This window comes from Protopterus annectens, chromosome 13.part0 (assembly GCF_019279795.1).
Source record: "Protopterus annectens isolate FY-2018-M chromosome 13.part0, PAN1.0, whole genome shotgun sequence".
In the NCBI taxonomy this organism is placed as follows: domain Eukaryota; kingdom Metazoa; phylum Chordata; order Ceratodontiformes; family Protopteridae; genus Protopterus; species Protopterus annectens.
The window spans coordinates 9,555,536-9,577,677 of record NC_056747.1 but is presented as its reverse complement, the minus strand read 5'-3'; the positions used below and the strand labels follow the sequence as shown (position 1 = coordinate 9,577,677).

General features: G+C 45.4%; 1 protein-coding gene across 2 annotated transcripts in view; it reads right to left on the bottom strand.

The window, feature by feature from the left end:
• MAP2K2 (mitogen-activated protein kinase kinase 2) overlaps positions 1-22,142 on the bottom strand; it is a 1,901,538-nt gene that overhangs the window by 718,879 nt on the left and 1,160,517 nt on the right. The window lies entirely within an intron of this gene.

Genomic DNA, 22,142 nt, shown 5'->3' with positions numbered 1-22,142 from the left:
ACATTTTTTAATGCGTTTCCTGTGACTTAAATTCTGTTCCCCCTTAGTATTAGTGTCATTTTCATTTAATATACAATTAAAGTCTCCTGCTAAAACTGAGGTATCCATTTGAGTGATGGATGATCTCATCTAGATGAGTTTTGGCTGATTTGACGCCCATACCAAGTATCAAATATATATTAACAAAAAAAGAGTACATCTTCCAAAACATACCTTTATCATAATTTTATGTGCTCAATATATTTGGTGTAGATAAAAAAAAATTACACAGAATTACTACTCCTTTTTGATTATATTGAGAACTACTGTATATTGTTTATTATTGAGTCTATCTATATAATTTTTTAATAAATGCATTTCTTGAATAAATATAACCTGGGGAAACTAATTTTAAGTATTTATAGAAACTACTCCTTTTGCAACCATCATTCAATTCATTAATATTAATTGAAATACACTTTAAATTCACCATTTATTTTATCCCAAATAGCATTTCATTTAAGAAATTCTGCGATTTAATATGTGATAGTATGTGTAAACCACTTGAATAGTGAATATAAACAGAAATAAATCTAGTGGACTTTATCTTGGCACAGTTATATAAAATGCATGAAACTGTAGACACCAAAACAAGAAAAAAGTTTCAAAAATATGAAACATAAAATGATTCTATCATTCCCCACATGGAGTATATAACTCCAGACTTAGATAGCAGTTCTATCCAAGTCATCCTACCTAACAAGAAAAGCAGGATTAATTCACCTCCACTATTCCATAACTATAGCATGCTAATGAAATTTAAAGAAGTAAAAAAAAACATATTCTAAACACTGAAAGTTTTTATTTGTTGTATTTTGTATTACTTTATTGCCTTTTTCTATTTTGTACACTTTGATTTGTTTTCTTTACACTGTTTTACTTGCATTCTGCTTTTAACTGCATATTAAAACTTGAAAAGAGACCGCAGCTCTGTCTCTTGTGAGTCAGACATAAATTAGAACAGGTGAATTAAGGAGTCGCACATAAGTTACAACAGGTCAGTTAAGGTTAATCATCTGTGAACTGAGGGGGGTGGAGCAAGGAACTAAACCTTCTATTTAAGGGGTAAAATAAAACATTTCAGAGCTTTACTGGAAAGGCTCACCCAGACTCTGTTACAGTTTGCTATAAGGGAAAGGTTAGTTTGCTTTTTGTTATATTTTGTTTTACTTTACTGCCTTTTTCTATTTTGCATACTGTGATTTGTTTTTTTTACCCTATTGTATTCTGCATTTAATTGCATATTACAACTTGAAAAGATACCACAGCTGTCTCTTGTGAGTCAGACAGAAGTTTTTCCCACCCGGTTACTGTTGTGTTCTTAAACACCATTGTCTTTCTAGTTGCCTGCCCCTTATGTTAATTTGACCATATATCTCATTTCCTCTATCCTTTTACTGGCTGGTGTGACCAAGCACAAAATTATCGTTTTGTGAAATCACTCCCCTTCAACTATTTAAATTTATTGGCCATTCTACTGTACTCCACAGTACCAGAATACAAAAGTGACCACTCCCTTTCAATCTTGCAGTTTTAATAATATTGACTCTCCACTAAAATTTAACATTTTAGACAGGTAAAAAGTACAGTTGTGTACACTTACCATAAATGTAGATGTTCGAGTGTATTCACTGTTAGAGTCATCACATTTGGATTATCCCTGCCAGGGTAGCCCTCGGCCGGCATGAATACCGGAGGCTCAGTATTTCTGCATTGGTTGCTGTCAGGTCATCAGTAGTATAAAGTAAGGCAGCCAACACCATTACATCAGTTTTTCATGCCTTAACCTGTCAGGAGCCCCCAAAGTAGGAGGACAGGTTCTGGTGGAAGAACCCCACCAGTTGAAAATAATTTGACCTGTTAGTAACAGCCTGCATTTAATTGCTGGAACCTGTGTTCTGAAAGACTGCCTTCCAGACTATCTACAAATATACAGAGCTGAGTATATATTTTTTTGTTATAGAGTTTGTTAATTGTTGCTTAAATCTCTGTTGAAACGGTTGTCTCACTGTTCTGAGAGACTAATCTGCAAATATACAGAGCTAAGTATATTTTTTGGGTTTTAGAGTTTGTACTGTTAGTTGTTGCTTACTGCGGTGGTGGTGCTGCGGTAGCGTTGTCACCTCACAGTAAGACTTTGCCCTGTTCAATTCTCAGCTACAGCGTCTTCTGTGTGGAGACATGCGTGAATGGGCGTACCTTCATTGAAGGTTGTGCATCAGGGCCGGCAACTTGGCACATAAAAATCTACTGCCAATCATTAGCGGACCGGAGTTTCGCTGTGGCGATCCCTAACCGGGAAAAGCCAAAAGACACAACAACTGTTAGTTGTTGCTTAAATCTCTGTTGAAACTGTTTTGTCCCACCCGCCCTATTTTTGGTTTGCAGTTTAAATTTTTTGGCTTTTGCAGTTGCCCACCCCACTGTAGATTTGATCTGGGACACTCCCCCAGTCCCATCTCTCTACCACATTCTACCTAATAAACTTTTTCTGCACTTGCCTTTAGTCCTTTTTAATTTAATTGCATTTTAAACTGTGTTTGGTCTAATACTGCTACATACTCAAGTGTGCTAGCTTACACTGCATGTGAATTGTTTTTACTACTGTTTTGGCTACTTTTCTGTAAAAAAAAAAATAAAACTGTACGCCTGTTTCCTACCTTTCCTGTAACTAGTGTTCCAGATACAGATTTCTGTATCCAGGACTGTATGTAAGCTTCGAGCCCCCCGCCCCCCAAGCCTTTCTGTGCTGGAGGGAAGCCTTCTAGCTTATCAGTGGGAGTGGTAAGCACTAGGTAACCTATCTACCACATAAGGAGCGGTTCTGGCCCAGAAATTGTAGTTATTGGCCGTTTTGGCAATCTCTTCCATCTCTCTCAACTTTCTGATTTGAAAGCCTGCATTTGCACTTGTTTCTGTCCTGTAACTCTAGTGCAGGTACAGATTCTTAGTTTTAGCACTTAACTTTGCTTATTCATGCACAGCACTTGTTCAGAACTTGCAAGCACAAAATAAGCTACTAATTACTACAGCACTCAATCTTCCTCATTACTTAGAGGAAAACAGCTCTTGTACTCACTTTCCTCACTTATCAACAGGAAAATAGTTTTTTATTCAGGCATGCCTAAGGGTCGGCTCCCAGTGTTCTCTCCTATCTGAATCTGGGCATCTTGAGGCAATGTAGAAATTGCCTCATGTACACAGACAACCCTCTCCTCCTACCACCACCCAACACTACAACCTGTGAGAGATGCACTTATCTAGCCAAACTGGTGGTAAAGCTCTCTCCAACCAAGACTGAACTTGACAGTCATGAGAAGGTAAACATTTGCACCACAACACACTCATCACATAGTCTCACTAAATCTACACCACCAAAATCCACACATAGTAACACGAACATTTGCGGAGGCTCTCAATAATAATATGTCTAAGCAACAGAGACCTCCAAAGCAGAAACGCAAGCAACCTCCATCCCAAACACAACCCAAATGACACATAGCCCACAGACTCAGTGTGCCACTCAACCACAACCAATAAGGCAAAACAACGTACCCAACACACTAGTCATAGTTGACTCTGTAGTCAGGCACACTGATGTCCCACTCACCAGGCTAAACAAGAAGGTTACTGTCAACTGCCTGTCAGGTGCCAGGATCCACCACATAACGCACGCACTCATGTCACTCCACAACAAGTACAAATATGGCTCTGTCATTGTCCATGTTGGTGTGAATGATCTGAGACGTACCTCCCTGGACTACATGAAAAGAGACATGGAAAAGCTTTCCAATCTTGTAGCCCAGGCAGGTATGACCCTAGCCCTGAGTAGCATTCTGCCATCGCCCAGAATGATACCGCAGTACAAGGACAAAATGATTGACTTCAACAATTGGCTAAGCTTCTGGTGTCATTCTAAGGGGATCCAGTATCTGTCTGGCTGGGATGACATGGTCGACAGACCATGATGCTTTGTCACAGATGGCCTGCACCTGTCGCCCCTGGGATTCCGGACACTGGCTAAGGCTCCTGCTGCCCCTATTGTGCCTTTTTCAGGCAAGGTTCAAATGACAAATTCACCACTGTAACAGGAACAGGCAAGCAAAAACTGAGGGTAATGCTACTCAATACTAGAAGTCTAAATCTCAAAATGCACTCAATCAAGGTACTCCTTAAAATGGAGAACATCAGTATCTGTGCAGTGACCGAGACCTGGTTCAAGGCTCCAGAGAGCACCCCTGCACTACCAGGCTATAACTCATACCACACTTTTCGGCCATGTAACCTGGACCGAAACATCAAAGGTGGAGGTGTGTCCATATTCATTAAGGATATCCACACCTCCAGGCTAGTTGCTCATCATAATGCATCCGAGGTTATCCAAGTGCAACAAACTCTGGGCAAAACCTGCAATCAAAATTGTAGCTTGCTACAGGTCCCCCACCATGCCCCAGGATTCCCACTCCTCTTTTCTTGATGTACTGGAAAATGTTAGGGTTCAACCAAACACCCTAATAATGGGCGACTTCAACTACCCCACCATTAACTGGGAAAACTACTTGTGTACCAACTTCTTAGCTCAACGCTTTCTGGAATTCATAAACTCCAATGCCCTGGATCAACTTATCCACACCCCCACCAGGGGCAACAATATCCTAGACCTAGTCATTACCAACAAGAGTGACCGGTGTTCCACACCTGAAGTCAACTCCTCGTTGGTCCGATCCGACCATAAGCTAATCACCCTTGATATCCACATCCCGCCCCCACCCCCCATTAAAGAAACCAAAGTAAAAAATTTCTCCAAAGCCAACTTCATGCTTCTTAAGACAGAAGTGGTGAACTTCATGACACCCATACAGATGGACAATACAGTTACAACTGCTGAATCCTACACAAATGCACTCTATAAGCACTTACACGAGTGCATGAATCGTGCTATCCCAAACAGAACCAAGACGCTATCCTCCAAAAAAAGGAAGCCAATCTGGTGATCCCATGCCATAAACAAACTGTACAACAGAAGGAAGAAACAGTTGCAAAAGAGAGTAAAATCCCATGAGTGGAGGAGCTCCCTGGTCGGTCTCAGTAAGAAGCTGAGATGCCTTATAAGATCCTCCAAAGCTAGCTACGAAAACAAAATCGCCACAAATTCCAAGGACAACCACAAAACATTCTATAGCTATGTCAAGAATCTCAATGGCAACACCCAGATCTGCTCTGAGATACAGCACAAAGGCAAGAAAATTACAGAACCAACTGATATTGCCAACATCCTGGCAGATAGGTTCAGTGCTAACTTTACCCCCCCCTCTCAGCCCCTAAACGGCCCATATCTATACAGGAAGAATGCAGAGTCCCTGTAATCACAACTACGCAGGTAAAAGCTGCACTCTCTAAAGCCAAAAACACAGCATCCATGTGACCGGACAACATCCCAGGCTGCGTTTTAATCGAACTTCAGAACGAACTGGCTCCCCACTTAAGCACCATTTTCAATAATAGCCTTGCATCAGGCTTTGTGCCCACTGAATGGTGCACAGCAACAGTTATCCCACTCCACAAAGGGGGGACCACCACTGATCCCGGGAACTATCTACCTATTAGCTTGACAAACCTGGTCTGCAAGGCCATGGAATGTATCATGGAACTCAAAGACATTGGTAACCTCCAAACTCTGGATCCCATCCAGTTCGGGTTTGTGAAAGGCAGATTATGCCTCCTGAACCTGATCGACTTCTTTGAGGCAGTCACCAAAGCCGTAGATGAGGGTAAGGTGGTTCACACAGCCTATCTTGACCTCGCCAAGGCTTTCGACACCATCCCCCATTCTGGAATTATAGCTAAACTCACTAAACTAGGTATAAATCCCTATGTCACAAGATGGGTTGCCAACTGGCTCACTGACAGAACCCACACTGTAAAAGTTGCAGACTCCAAATCTGACCTCAAAGCCATGACAAGTGGAGTACCACAGGGTTCTGTCCTGGAACCTCTCCTGTTTGGTATCTACTTCTCTGAAGTACAGGCTAACACAGAAGGACTCTGGCTAACGAAGTTTGCAGATGACTGCAAACTAGGAGCCATAATCAAGTCCCCAAATGAGGTGGACATCCAAAAGAAGGGTCTCGCTGAGACAGATGCCTGGTGTCAGAGCCATGGCCTCAAGCTCAATGCCAAAAAGTGCAGTGTCATCCCCTTTGGTAAAAATTCTGTACCTATGAACTACCACATAGGCAGCAATCTACTTAACACCGAATGCGTGATAAGAGACCTTGGGACCCTGGTGGACAGTAGTCTCTCCTCTGATAGTCGCATCGCCACAGTAGTCAGGAAGTCCTTCTACATGGCACACCTCATCATAAAAGGGTTCTTATCCAGGAAAAAAAAAGTACAGTTTTGTACCTACCATAAATGTAGATGTCCGATAGGAATGCATCTGCAGTCCTTACAAATGGGTTGTCCTGTCGTCAGGCAGCCCTTCGGTCGGCCGGATTCCAAAGTCTGGGTCTGGCCTCGGCTGGTGTCGCACTTCACCCGACGTCTTTGCGGCAGTTATTCGGGTATAACGGCATCAGCCGACGCCATTTTCCTCAGTGTTTCTTGCCCCAGATGCCAGGAGCCCTCTAAGAAGGCTAAATTTGGATAAATGCAAATGGTTCCAAATAGTAGAGAGCAAACAAAAAATAAGCATGTATGTACATATATACAAACAAATACACCATAATAGATTCCCCCAGCTAGCTACAAGATGGGCAAATACCCTAGGAGTACCACAGAGGGGAAGGAGGGTGGGTAATCCTGACTGCAGATGCATTCCTATCGGACATCTACATTTATGGTAGGTACAAAACTGTACTATGTCCTTCAAGGATGCATCTGCAGTCCTTACAAATGGGTAGAATACCATAGCCCAACTGGGGGAGGAGGAGAAATTAGTTTATGGTGTAGTTAAGATCCCTTGCAAAACAGCAGTGGCAAAACCTGCTCGGGATCTGGAGTATAAAGGTAAATTATAATGCTTGGCAAATGTATGCACGGAGCTCCAAGTAGCAGCCTCTAAAATGTCTTTGGTAGCCACTCGTAAGAAAGCTGTGGTAGTGGCTGTAGCCCTTGTAGAGTGAGGCTTGATGTTTTCTGGAGTTTTCTTCCCATGGTAGGAATAACAAAATCTAATGCAATTTCCTATCCATTTAGAGATTGTCTGTTTTGAAATTGCTTTTCCTTCCATTCCTGTTGCATATGCTACCAGTAGCTGGTCAGTCTTTCTATTGCTCTTGGTCCTGTCCAGGTAGTAACGTAATTGCCTATGTACATCCAAGGTATGCAACAGTCTTTCTCCCCTGTTCTGTGGGTTGGGGAAGAATGTAGGTAGGTGGATAGCTTGATTTAAAGATACTCTGGAGACCACCTTTGGCATAAAAGTAGGATTAGTTCTCATGGATACTCTATCTTGATGGAAGATCAGGAAGGGTTGTACTGCCATTAATGCCTGTAGCTCAGATACCCTTCTTGCTGAAGTGATTGCAAGCAGGAAAGCAGTTTTCCAAGACAAGTACTGTAATTCTGCTGTTGCTGCTGGCTCGAAAGGAGGGAGTGTCAACTTTTCTAACACGAAGTTCAAGTCCCATGCTGGCAATGGTGGCTTCCTAGGTGGTTTTACATTTTTAATTCCTCTCAAGAAACTGCCTGAGCAGAGGATGTGAGAACAGTGGAGGATCCAGGTTGTATTCTGCTGAGATAGCTGATGCATGAATCTTAATGGAAGAATAGGACAGGCCGTTGTGGAAGAGCTCTGCCAAGTATTCCAGGATGTTAGCTATGTTTACCAGTGACACATTCTCTCCTTTTGCAGTACTCCAAATGAGATATCTTTTCCATTTTGCTGAATGATTTTTTCTTGTTGAGGGTCTGCGAGCCTCCAAGATAATGTCTTTAACCCTTTGGGATAAATCTGGGTTATTTGGTCTTATGCAATGTTCCAGGCAGTCAGCTGCAGTGTTTTCAGGTTTGGATGCAGGGTGTTGTAGTTGTTCTGTGTTAACAGTAAGGGAACTAGAGGTAGAGTCCATATTTGTTCCCGAGACATGCTCCTCAGTAATGGGTACCAATGCTGCCTTGGCCAGTCTGGAGCTATCAGGATGATCCTTGGATGGTCCTCTTTGATTTTCAATAGCACCTTGTGCATCAAAGGAAGTGGTGGGAATGCATATGCTGTCAGGTTTTTCCAACTGAAAGATAGGGAGTCCACTTTCCAAGCAAGTGGGTGGTACGTCCTTGTGCAGAATTTCTGCAGTTGGTGATTGCGTGGGGTTGCAAATAAGTCTATTTCTGGTAGCCCCCACTGTCTTGTAATGGTTTTGAAGATGTCCGGATGCAGCATCCATTCGTGGGCATCCGTGGCAGTTCTGCTTAGTATGTCTGCTAGAATGTTTTCTTTTCCTGGCACAAAAATTGCTTGTAACTGGATGATGAAGCTCAGGGCCACATTCCAGAGGTCCATTGCCATCCGGCATAGAGGGTACGAATGTGTGCCTCCCTGCTTGTTGATGTACCACATAACTGTGGTGTTGTCTTGTCCTTATCAACAGTGGACCTTGTTGAAGAAACGGTCTGAATGTCTGAATTGCCAGTTTTACTGCCAGCATTTCCTTTTGATTTATGTGTAGGTGCAGCTGGTCTTGAGTCCATAAGCCTTGTATGCACTTGTGCAGCATGTGCGCCCCCCAACCGAGGTCTGAGGCGTCCGTTGTGATTGTCTGGCTTGGTTGAGTGCTGTGGAAGGGCAGTCCTTTGATTGACAGACCTGAGCCCACCATTGGAATTCTTGTTTCAGGCATGGGATTATTGGAATTTGGGTTTCTAGGCTGTGCTTGTGCTGAGACCATAAATTCCTTAGGTACCACTGTAACTTTCTCATATGCAGTCTGGCATGTGGAACCAATATTATGCAGGATGCCATGTAACCCAAGGCTTGCAGGACTTTTCTTGCTGTTAGCTGGTTCTGTTTTGTCAATGCCAAGAAGTAGTGAGGGAGTTGCTCCTGTTTTTCTACTGTTAGGAATGCCATTTGTCTTGATGTGTCCAGTTCTGCACCCAAAAAGGTTATCCTTTGGGATGGTATCAGTCTTGACTTTTTTATATTGACTGTGTATCCCAGGGCTTGCAATAGATAAATGACCCATTTCAAGTCTTCTGTTAGTTTGTTTTTGTTGTCCGCTTGTAACAGGCAGTCCAGGTAAGGGTAAATTTGAATTCCCTGAAGCCTGCAATGAGCAATTACTGATGCCAGGCATTTCGTGAATACTCTGGGCGCAGTAGATAAGCCAAAGGGCAATGCTGAGAATTGATAATGCTCTGATCCTGCAAGAAATCTGAGGTATCTTCTGCAATTTGGTCGTATGGGGACGTGCAGGTATGCCTCCTTGAGATCTAGAGTTACCAGCCAAGACTCCTTGCCCAGCATGGGAAGAAGCTGCTGTAGGGTCAGCATTTTGAATTTTGGGACAATGAGGAATGTGTTTAAAGCGGACAGGTCGAGAATAGGTCTCCATTGGTTTTCTTTTCTTGGTACCAGGAAGACTCTGGAGTAAAATCCCTGTCCTTGCTCCATAGGTGGTACCTTTTCTACAGCTCTCATGCTTAGTGAGTTATTTGTTTTAGAGCTTCTGCCTTTTGATTTGGAGGTAGGTTTGGCATTCCTCTCTTCCTTGGTAGAGTATGGAAGTGAAACCTGTAACCTTGGTCTATTGTCTGCAGTATCCACTTGTCTCCTGTGATGTAATGCCAGTTTATTGAAAATAAGGCTAGCTTCCCGCCTAAGGGTGCTTCTAGTTGTTCCCTGGTAGGCGGTGCCAGAGCCAAGTCACTGTGATTGTCCTGTAGTAGTGGTGGTGGTGGCTGCATCTGTGGCTGTACCTCGCTAGTTGTTAGCCTGCCACTGACGTCCCCTGTAGGCACCTCTGGATTGACCTCTGCCTCTTGAGCGCCTATTCCTGCCTCTCTGAGCTCTGGAGGTGTCTGGAAAGGACCAATTTTTGGAGGGTCAATTCCTGCTAAACCTTGGAGGTTGGACCTGTAAGAAATCTTTCACTGTCTGGACAGATTTTGCCTTCTCTTCCATCTTCTTCAGCACCTGTTGTGCAGGAGAGCCAAACAAATTGATCTTGTCCATGGGAGCATCTAGTAGCTTTGATATGACATGATCTGGTAAGGCCTGTTCTTTCAACCATGCATGTCCTCTGATCACTGCGCCAGTCATGGCTGATCTAAAGGAAGCTTCCAGTGCATCATAGCCGCATTTTAAGGAATGATTACTGACCTGCTGAATGTTATGTACCATTTCCTGAACAGATTTTTTGTCTAATGGTTCATCTGAGGACAGCTTTTTAGTTAACCGGTCTAACATAAATTCTTGATACTGGATCATATGGAATTGACAGTTCAAGGCCCTAGCTGAAAGAGTAGCAGAAGTGTAAACTTTTTTACCCCATCTCTCTAAGGACCTGGATTCCCTTTCAGAGGGGAGGGGGTTTTTGGCAGAGGTAGCTGCTACAGCCTTAGGTCCCTGTGAGATAGTTTCGGGATCTGCAAAAGGAGGCTTATACAAATGATAATGTGTGTCCGGGACCCTGTAGTACCTATCGGGCTTAGCAGGGGCCGGAGGAAGAGAATCAGGAGCAGTACAAGCATCATTAAAAGCATCATCCACAGCAGTAAGTACTGGAGGGATGGCTAAAGGCCTATGCTGTGGCAAATGCAGGAAGGTTCTAAACCTTTTCCTAGTGTCTGAAAAATCCTGGCCCTGCCATTGAAATTGTTCCCTTATAGCATGCAAGGTTTCCCCAAAAGAAAATTCCTCAGGCGGAGAGGCAGAAGGAATGGACTCTTCTGCATCAGAGTACTCATAAGGAGAAAAGGGGGCCTCTGGAGGGTTTGAATTATCTGATTCATCAGAGGAGCCATCTGAAGAAACTGGCTCAGGGGGCTCTACTCTAGTCCTCTTCTCTGGAGGTAGTCTGAATGTGGTTGGGATCCCCGGATCAAAGAAATGAGATCCTCTGCTAGACTAAGCATTTGTGAACTAGAACTGGGCCTGTGAGAGGGGGTCTTAGCAGGCACAGTTTTGGTAGTTTTTGCTGCTTTAGCCCTGGCAAAGGCCTTAATCGACATGGATGCAGGAGGCCTAGCAGCCCCACGTGCAGGGGTAGAAATATCCAAAGGGATAGTATCGGATAAATCTGTGTACCTGCAAGAGCAGGTGGGATTTCAGTAGCAGATTCAGCCAAGCTGGATGAGGCCTCGGTAAGAGGCAAGCTTTCGGCCGAAGGAAGAACCGTGGACTCTGTTTCAGCCGAAACAGAGACACTCGCGGTTGGCTTAACCGCGGTTTCAGCCGAAACCGCGGACTGCGAGTGTCGGTCCTTTTCCTTGCGTTTTTTTAGAAATTTTCGCTGCCGGAGGATCCGACGGCATAATGTAAGCAAAATCTGAGCCGAAAAACTCTTCAGCAAATTCCGACCGACGTCTAAGCGTTCGTCGGTTGAAAGAAGCACAGGCTAGACAAGCTGCTACGTCATGGTCTGGGCCTAAGCAAGGCAAACAGTAAGAGTGGAAATCTTTATGAGGTATTTGTTTCCCACAAGTTAAACAGTTATTCACTTTTTCTGACATCGGCTGAGGCAAGAGAGAGTCCCCAACGGGGTACTTAGCTTTTTAGAAGTCTTCGGTAGTAGTAGAAGTATTCGGTAGTAGTAATCTCTGGTTCTGACCGACCGGCACTTGCGAACAGCTTCTGCTTCGGGCACCACGCGGCAAGAAAGACTGAGGAAAATGGCGTCGGCTGATGCCTTTATACCCGAATAACTGCCGCAATGACGTCGGGTGAAGTGCGACACCAGCCGAGGCCAGACCCAGACTTTGGAATCCGGCCGACCGAAGGGCTGCCTGATGACAGGACAACCCATTTGTAAGGACTGCAGATGCATCCTTGAAGGACATGGTCATTGTTCCCATCTACTTGACACTCAGACACATTATAGAGTACAACGCCCCTTTTGGAATGTACCTCACAAGACATCTGCAGCAGCTGGAAAGGCCACAGAAGTACCTCACAAAGAGGATTACTGGCCTCAAACAAATGCCCTACACTGACCGCCTCAAAAAACTCCAGCTTTACTCTGTAGCATATACCCTATTCTGAGGTGATTGCTGCCTAGCATATAAAGCTATGTCAAACCCAGAGCTGTTGGACATGCTGCATCTAAAGAAATCCCAATCCCTCTGAGCTACACACTCTAGGAACCTAAACCTTGTCACCACAATAAACAGGACATGCTGGAGGAATAGATTCCTGTCCCAGAGACTTCCCACACTCTGGAACAGGCTATCCATCTATGTCAAGCAAAGTTCTTCATTAGCACTCTTCAAGAAAAATTTTTATGAGTGGATGGGAAATATTAAATACACCCCGGGGATCACTTCTGTGTCTCTGCTCAACAGTGGCACAGGAAAATAACTTTCTTGGGTGGCGCAAGCCAGGGAACCTTGTTTGCTAGTCTTACGTAGGCCCTTGGGCCGATAGCCTTGTACCTAACTATGAACATATGAACCTATGAACCAATATGTCCCTTGTAAGGAAAGAAAGAGAATAAAGGGGGATGGAGGGAGGGAAACCAAGACTACAACAGTGAATACACTCGAACATTTACATTTATGGTAAGTATACACAACTGTACTATGTTCTTTGTGTTTCACTATTGCAGTCATCACATTTGGGTAGATTCCCAAAGCTGAGGAAATGGGTGGAAGCAGTCAAGGAAACTAGGGGCTGGCTAGGATGCCCTGCAAGACTGCAGAGGCAAACTTGTCCTGGATTTGGAGAAGAGAGGCAGGTGGTAATGCTAGTTAAAAGTGTGAGCAGATGTCCAGGTGGCAGCCTCAAGGATGTCGCTGGTGGGGACTCCTCTTAGGAAAGCTGCAGAGGTGGAGGCTGCTCTGGTGGAGTGTGTCCTGACCCCCTTGGGGGGGAGGCTTTCCATTTTGTCATGCTGTTTGTAGCAGAAATGGATGGAGTGCGCTATCCATTTGGAAATGATTTGCTTGGAGATGGCTTTGCCTTCTGCCCCTGTAGCAAAGCTAACCAGCAATTGATCGGACTTTCTGAAGGATTTAGTCCTGTCCAGATAGAATCTGAGCTGTCTGTGCACATCTAGAGAGTGAAGAATCATTTCCCCCTTGTTCTGGGGATTAGGAAAGAAGGTGGGCAGATGAATGGATTGGTTGAGAGCCACACTGGACACCACACCTTGGGCATGAAGGATGGTTTAGTTCTGAGGGATACCTTGTCTGCATAGAAGATAATGAAGCGTTCCACTGCCATGAATGCTTGCAGCTCAGAGACTCTTCTGGCTGAAGTGATGGCCAGAAGGAAATCAGTCTTCCAGGAGAGAAATTTTAGCTCTGCAGAAGAAGCTGGTTCAAAAGGGGGCAGGGTGAGCTTTTCCAAGACAAAGTTAAGGTCCCAAGCTGGCATTGGTGCCCTTCTGGGGGGGCCTCAACTTGCTAGCCCCTCTGAGGAACTGTTTGATCAAAGGGTGTGAGAAAAGGGGCTGCTCAGTGGGAAAATGAGCAGAAACAGCAGAGGCATAACTTTTTATAGAGGAGAAAGAGAGAGATCACTGTGTAGCAGGTCAGCTAAGTAATCCAGGATGAGAGGGATGGAGGGCTGTGCCGTACTGGCTCCCTTAGCCTGGATCCAGGTGCAGAACCTTTCCCATTTATCTGCATAAGACTTTCTGGTGCTAGGACGTCTGACCTCATGGATAACATCCAGAACATGTTTACTTAGAATGTCAGATTGGTTCGGGGTTAGGGAATAAGCCAAGCTGCCAAACTGAGTGTCTGCAATTTGGGATGCATAAATATCCCTTCCCTATGGGTCAGCAAGTTTGAAATCTGAGGAAGATGCCATGGAGGCAGCAGGCACAGGCTGCACAGCAAGGGGTACCAGTGCTGTTGGGGCCAGTCTGGAGCTATAAGAATGGTCCTTGTTTTTTCCTCCCTTATTTTGAGCAGTACCCTGGGGACGAGAGGTAGGAAGGAAAGGCACAGACTAATAGATTGACCCCGGGGAAGGTCAAAGGCACAGACTGACAGACTGACCCAGGGGAAAGACAAGGGCACAGACCAACAGACTGACCCCGGGGAAGGACAAAGGCGCAGACCGACAGACTGACCCCGGGTAAAGACAAGGGCACAGACCGACAGACTGACCCCGGGGAAGGACAAAGGCGCAGACCGACAGACTGACCCCGGGGAAGGACAAAGGCGCAGACCGACAGACTGACCCCGGGGAAGGACAGGCGCAGACCGACAGACTGACCCAGGGGAAGGACAGGCGCAGACCGACAGACTGACCCAGGGGAAGGACAGGCGCAGACCGACAGACTGACCCAGGGGAAGGACAGGCGCAGACCGACAGACTGACCCAGGGGAAGGACAGGCGCAGACCGACAGACTGACCCCGGGGAAGGAAAGGCGCAGACCGACAGACGGACCCCGGGGAAGGACAAGGGCACAGACCGACAGACTGACCCCGGGGAAGGACAAGGGCGCAGACCGACAGACTGACCCCGGGGAAGGACAAGGGCGCAGACCGACAGACTGACCCCGGGGAAGGACAAGGGCGCAGACCGACAGACTGACCCAGGGGAAGGACAAAGGCACAGACCGACAGACTGACCCCGGGGAAGGACAAAGGCACAGACCGACAGACTGACCCCGGGGAAGGACAAAGGCACAGACCGACAGACTGACCCCGGGGAAGGACAAAGGCACAGACCGACAGACTGACCCAGGGGAAGGACAAAGGCACAGACTGACCGGGGAAGGACAAAGGCACAGACAGACTGACCGGGGAAGGACAAAGGCACAGACAGACTGACCGGGGAAGGACAAAGGCACAGACCGACAGACTGACTAGGGGAAGGACAGGGCACCCACTTACCATGCAGTGATGCTTCCTGGTGCAGATATTTCTGAGCTGATGGTTGGTGTGGGAGGCAAACAAGTCGACCTTCGGGATTCCCCATTTCTGAGTTATTAGGTTGAAGATACTACTGTTGAGTTGCAACTCGTGTGGGTCCAGAAGGTTTCTGCTTAACTGGTCTACCAGAGAGTTGAGAGAGCCTGGTAGGAATTGTGCTAACAGGTGTAGTTGCATGGCAGAGGGTGTGAGCCAAAGGGTCATGGCCAGCCTGCAGAGAGGGTAGGAGTGAGTCCCTCCCTGCTTGTTGATGTACCACATCACAGTGGTGTCTGTTTAGATCACGAAAACCCCTGGAGAGAGAAGGGGTTTGAAAGCTATCAAGGCATGCTGCACAGCCATCATTCTCTTTTTGACTGATGGGCAGAGAGATATCTTGAGGGCTCCATTGGCCCTGTGTGCACATGCCATCCAGGTGTGCACCCCAAGCGTAGTCTGATGCGTTTGTGGTGAGGGTCTGAGAGGCGAGGGTGGGCAGAAGGGCAGCCCCTTGTTGTGGTAGTATGCTGTTGCCCACCAAATAAATTCTTTTCTGAGGCAAGGAATTACAGGTAGAAGAGTTTCCAGGTCTTGAGAGTGCTTACCACTGAAGCTTCCTCATGTGCAGTCTGGCACGTGGAGTGAGTAGTATGTAAGATGCCATGAACCTCAGAGCTTGCAGGATCTTCCTTGCAGATAGCTGGGGCCTGGAGGCTAGATGAGAGAAGTAGGCTGTCAGGAAAATTTGTTTCTCTGGTGTAAGGAATGCCATATGGGATGCTATGTCCAGACTTGATCCCAGGAAGATTATCCTTTGGGTGGGCACTTGTTTTGGATTTATTTTCATTGACTGTGTATCCTAGGGAGGTTAGTAGTGTCTTTACAAAGGCCAGGTGCTCGAGGAGCTTTTCCGGGCTATCTGCCTGAATAAGGCAGTTGTCTAAGTATGGGTAAATTTGACTATTTCTTTGTCTGCAAAATGCAATGGCCAGAGCCAGACATTTTGTAAAAACTCTGGGAGCAGTAGATAAGCCAAAGGGAAGCACAGAGAACTGAAAGTGTTTAGATCCTGCCCTGAAGCGGAGATATATCCTGCATGATTCCCTGATAGGAATGTGGTGGTAGCCCTCTTTTAGATCTAGGGTGGCTAGCCAAGCATCCTTGGAGAACATAAGCAGCAGCTGCTGGAGGGTGAGCATTCCGAATTTTGGGATCACCAGGAAGGTGTTTAGAATTGATAGATAGAGGATGGGGTGCCAGGTGCCCTCTTTTCTGGGCACCAGAAAAAGTTTGGAGTAGAGGCCTTGGCCTATTTGTTCTGCAGGAACGTGCTCTACTGCTCTCATAGAGAGAAGGGAAAGGATTTGCTTTTGAGCCTCTGACCACTGATTTTGTGGTAGACCTGGGAACCCTTTTGAGGTTGAAAGGGTATGGCAGGAAAATGTGTATCCCTGAGACACAATGTTCAGAACCCATTGGTCCTTGGTAATGGTGGCCCAGGTGCTCGAGTGAAATGAGAGTTTTCCTCTTAGGGGTAAGTGAAGGTGGGCAGAGGGTGGAGGAGGCGGTGAGTCACTGCAAGTTCTTACCATAAGGGGGTGGCTTAGAACTCTGAGGTTTTGAAGTGGAGGTACTCCACTGCTTAGATCTCTGGATTCCCTGGGGCTGCTGTCTGGGTGGTCTGTTTCCACAAGGCCTAGGCTGGGCTGGTTTACTCGAAGCAGGAAAGGACCCCTGCTTGGAGAGACAATGCCTGCTGAACCTAGGGGGCTGGACTTGTAAGAAATCCTTAACTGTTTACATAGATTTTGCTTACTCTTCCATCTTTTTTAAGACCTCTTCTGCCTTAGTGGCAAATCAGTTATTGTTGTGCAAGGGGGCATCCAACAATTTAGATTTGACATGGTCTGGCAGGGGCTGTTCCTTAAGCCATGCATGTCTTCTAATGACAGATCCAGTGACTGCTGCCCTGCAAGAAGCTTCTAGGGGGCCAAAAACACAGTGCAAAGTGTGTTTAGTTACTTGGCTTGCAGAATGCATTAAGTCTTGTAAATCTTTAAATTCTGTCCAAGCAGGAAGGGAAGACATTTTTTCTTTAAGGAGTTCCAGGGTATGTTGCTGAAATTTCAACATATGGAACTGACAATTTAGTGCCATGATAGCAAGAGTAGCTGAGGTGTACACTTTTTTACCCTATCTGTCCAATGCTCGGGAATCCCTGTCTGACAATGTAGGATTCTTAACAGAGGTTGCTTTAATCCCTTTTGGCCTTTGAGAAATGACCTCATGGTCAGCTGTTGGATTTTTAAAAATATATTAGTGTGAGCCAGGGACTCTATAGTACCTGTCTGGTTTTCTGGGAGCAGGAGGTAGGGCATCAAGAGTCAAGCTGGATTCAAGGAAAACATCATCCACAACATCCAGGACTGGGGGGATGGCCAAGGGTCTGTGTTGCAGAAGATCTAAGAATTCCTTGGGTCTCTTTTTAGACTGAGGGTAGTCCTGATTCTCCCATTGGAAATGGTCCCTTAAAGTATGCAGGGTTTCCCCAAAGGAAAAATCCTCTGGAGCAGAGGCTGAAGGAATGGAGTCCTCTGCATCAGAATCCTCAAATGGAGAGGGGTTGCGCATGTCTTCATAGTCAGATGCATCAGATTCATCTAACTCTTGTTCAGACAAAACTACAGGGGACAGACCTCTTTTCCTTTTTTAGGGGGTAGCTTAGCTTCCCCTGATCAGCATGATAAGGTCTTCCACCATTTTAAGCATTTGAGACTGAGGCAGGGTAGCAGGCGCCCGAGAGTGGGTCGTCAGTTTCTTGGGTGTGGTCTGTATTCTTGGCCTAAGAAACTCAGTAATTTCTGAAAGAACAGTAGTCGCAAAAGAAGACGTTGGTTTGTGTCGAGATTTGGTAGTGCGAAGGACTGTCAGCTCAGAGGCTCTGGACCCATCCAAGGTAGAGACGACTGCAGGATCCTTAGTCAAAGAAGAGTTTTGCAGCATCTGAACTCTGAAAGGGTCTCGGTAGTGGCCTGCGAATCAACAGAAGCGGGCATCAGGGGCTGCGAAAGCACCTCACTGAGTACCGGAGGACTGATGACTAGCTTAACAACAGCGTCGTCAGTAGGTTTGGACCTGTGCGGTCTGTCTCTGTCTATCTTTTTTCGGAAGATCTGCTGTCAGATGGCTTACCGAAGCCATACAGGAATTCGAAGACTGTAAATGAAAATATCTGGCTACAATAAGGGCCTGATGATGGACAGTTCTAGTTTTGAACAAAGCACAGAAGCAACAACGGGGATATGTCGTGGTCTGGGGCTAAACAAGTGACGTAGTAAGAGTGGAAGTCTCGGAGCTGTATTTACTTTCCACAGTTGAGACCATTGTTAACTTTTTCTGACATCGGTTAGTGCAAGAAAAAAGGATCCCCAATGGGGTACTTAAGCTTTAGAAGACTTCAATTCAGAGTTGAAAACTCAGGTAGTGTCCGCCAGGCACTCATGCTAACTGCTTCTGGCTCCACGGCAAGAAAGACTGATGTAATGGTATTGGCTGCCTTACTTTATACTATTGAGAACCTGACATCAGTCCTCAAGCGACAGCAACCGATGCAGAAATACTAAGCCGCTGGTATTCGGGCTGGCCGAGGGCTACCCTGGCAGGGATAACCCAAATGTGATGACTGCAACAGGGAAACTAAAAGAACATCTTAAGTTACCTACTTCACATCTAACTCCTCTAGTGCACACTGCAAAGTTTAGGATAAACCATTTTTTCATCTTACCTTTAAGCATCTATTGCAAGGCCACCAGTTATTGGAGAGCCCACATTCTGCCTCTCAATGGTCATCTTGGGATTAGTGCTTCTGTTGTCTCCTGGTGAGAGAAGGAGTGCAGTTACATTATCTTCTGGAGACTGCTGATCACCAGAAAGCTTAATAAAAGTGACATCTTGGAATCTGTGCTTATATTTTGATCCTGGTGAGAGTAGAGGCAGAGTGCATTGATTCCTGACTCTTTCTGGTTGGAGAGTGAGTGTCTGTGCTTAACATACCTGACTGGTCTGGTTGCTATTTCAGGCATCTACCAGAAAAAGACTACAAGCCTTCAGACCTGTGCATCACCTGGGACAAGACTGGATAACCAAATAGGCTGTGGCCTGCTTCTCTGGATCCCACTCACTTTGCTTTTCTGAAAGGTAGATCATGCCTGCTCAACCTGGTTGACTTCTTTGAGTCAGTCACCAGAGCTGTGGATGAGGGCAAGGCAGTTCATACAGCCTACCTCGATCTGGCCAAAGCCTTTAATACCATTTCCCACTCAGGAATTATTAATAAACTCACCAAACTAGGCATCAACCCCTATATCACTAGGTGGGTTGCAAATTCGCTTACAGATAGAACCCACAGTGTGAAAGTGGCGGACTCCAACTCAGATTGCCAACCAGTCACGAGTGGAGTTCCACAGGGATCGGTCCTGGGTCCTCTCCTGTTTGGCATCTACTTCTCAGAAATCCAGGCCAACACGAAGGGACTCTGGCTGACCAAGTTCGCAGTAGACTGCAAGCTGGGAGCCATTAACTCCCAAGTGATGTAGACATCGTACAGAAAGGCCTCACTGAGACGAATGACTGGTGTCGATACCATGGCCTTAAGCTTAATGCCAAAAAATGCATCATCCCCTTTGGGAAAAAATCAGTTCTCACTAATTACCACATCGATGGGAGCCCAATGAACACAGACGGCGTTATAAGAGATCTGGGGACACAGACTGACCGCAACCTCTCCTTCAACCACCACAATGCCGCTGTGATCAGAAAGTTCTTCTGTGTGGCCAATCTCATTACCAAGGGTTTTGCATCCAGGAAGAAAGAGGTCAGCATCTCTCTCTACTCTTCCCTCATTAGGCCAATCATCAAGTATAATGCCCCATTTGGCATGTACCTCACTAGACACATGCAACAGCTGGAAAGGCCACAAAAGTAACTCACAAAGAGGATCCTAGGCCTTAAATACATGTCCTACATGGACAGACTCAAAAAACTCCAGCTATTCTCTGTCTCATATCGTCTAGTAAGAGATGATCTCTGCTTGACTTACAAAGCCATGTCTGACCCAGCTCTGTTAGAAATGCTACATCTAAAGAAATCCCAATCCCTCCGTAACACACGCTCCACAAAACTGAACCTCATTACTACAATCAACAGGACATGCTGGAGGGAAAATTCATAATCCAGAGACTGCCCATGCTCTGGAATAGACTCCCCATACATGTCAAGCAGAGCACTTCACTGGCCCTCTTCAAGAGAAATCTTGATGAGTGGATGGGAAATAGAAAGTTCACCCCGGGGATAACTTCACTGGCTCTACTTGATAGAGTCACTGGGAACTAACGCCAGGTGGCATGATGCCAGGGCACTTCTATGGGCTACGCTTGTAAAGGCTCAAGGGCCATTAGCCTAGTACACACCTATGAACTCTCATCTTAAACAAGGTCTTTATGTTTTAAATAATTTATTGCATATATGTTTTAAGAAATTCTGTATAGTGAATCAGGGTAAATCTAAGCATAATCAAATATAATTCAATATTTTCCAAAATAGCAGCATATAATGGGCAGTGGTCGGTGGTTGAAAATACAAAGCATATCTATAGGTGACCTTACTGCGTTACAATGCAGGAATGCCTGTAAAAAGAAGTCATGTACTTACCATAACTTTCCATGTGTGCTGTCCATTTCTGCCTTTATTCTCACTTGTGGATCAGATCTAATCCACTGGATCCATCTCAGCCTTTTTCAAAAGGTCGAGGCCTTCAGCAAAGCTTGTGGGCATTCTACCTTACCCATAATGCAGTTCCCTAAATCCCTCAGATCTTGTTTGCCCATGGTAAATAAATATTAGAGGTAAAGCTATTCACAGCTTAAAAAGGATGAGTGGTATCTGAGACTATAGAGTCCAGTGATATACAATTAGGAGCACAGGTAGGGGGTGTGGTGGGTGGGTTGTGAGAAAAAAAGGCGGAGATGAGCAGTACACCTGGAATGGTATGATAAGTACATAAATTCTTTATGTGATGTTGTCAATCTCTCCTTTACTCTCACTTGTGGGACCATGTCCCAAGCTACCTGACTCTTGGGTGGCTCATGGGAAAATATTTCTCAGAACCAAAGAAACAAAGGATGCTGTACTCCTGGAGGCCAAATCCACCTTGTAATGAGTAATAAAGGTATGACAGCTTGCCCATGTGGCTGCAGCACATATATTGTCCCGAGACAGCCTAGCTTGGAAAGCTGCAAAAGTAGCTATCGCCCTGGCAGAATGAGCTTTGACAGATGCAGTGAGAGTTTTGTTTTTAGAATTATAAATAAAGGAAATGCATTCAGAAAGCCATTTGGATAAGGTAACCTTAGATACTGGTAGGCCTTTCCTAGTGTTAGAGTAAGAAACAAATAGCTGGTCTGAATGTCTGACTTCAATGTAACTATGAATGTGCAGTAGATCCAATGACTATTCTCCTTGGTCTGAATGTCTGACTTCTGCAGTTCTATGTAGGTAGAAATGTAACTATGAATGTCCAGTAGATCCAATGACTATTCTCCTTGGTCTGAATGTCTGACTTCTGCAGTTCTATGTAGGTAGAAATGTAACTATGAATGTTCAGTAGATCCAATGACTATTCTCCTTGGTCTGAATGTCTGACTTCTGCAGTTCTATGTAGGTAGAAATGTAACTATGAATGTCCAGTAGATCCAATGACTATTCTCCTTGGTCTGAATGTCTGACTTCTGCAGTTCTATGTAGGTAGAAATGTAACTATGAATGTCCAGTAGATCCAATGACTATTCTCCTTGGTCTGAATGTCTGACTTCTGCAGTTCTTTGTAGGTAGAAATGTAACTATGAATGTCCAGTAGATCCAATGACTATTCTCCTTGGTCTGAATGTCTGACTTCTGCAGTTCTATGTAGGTAGAAATGTAACTATGAATGTCCAGTAGATCCAATGACTATTCTCCTTGGTCTGAATGTCTGATGTCTGCAGTTCTATGTAGGTAGAAATGTAACTATGAATGTCCAGTA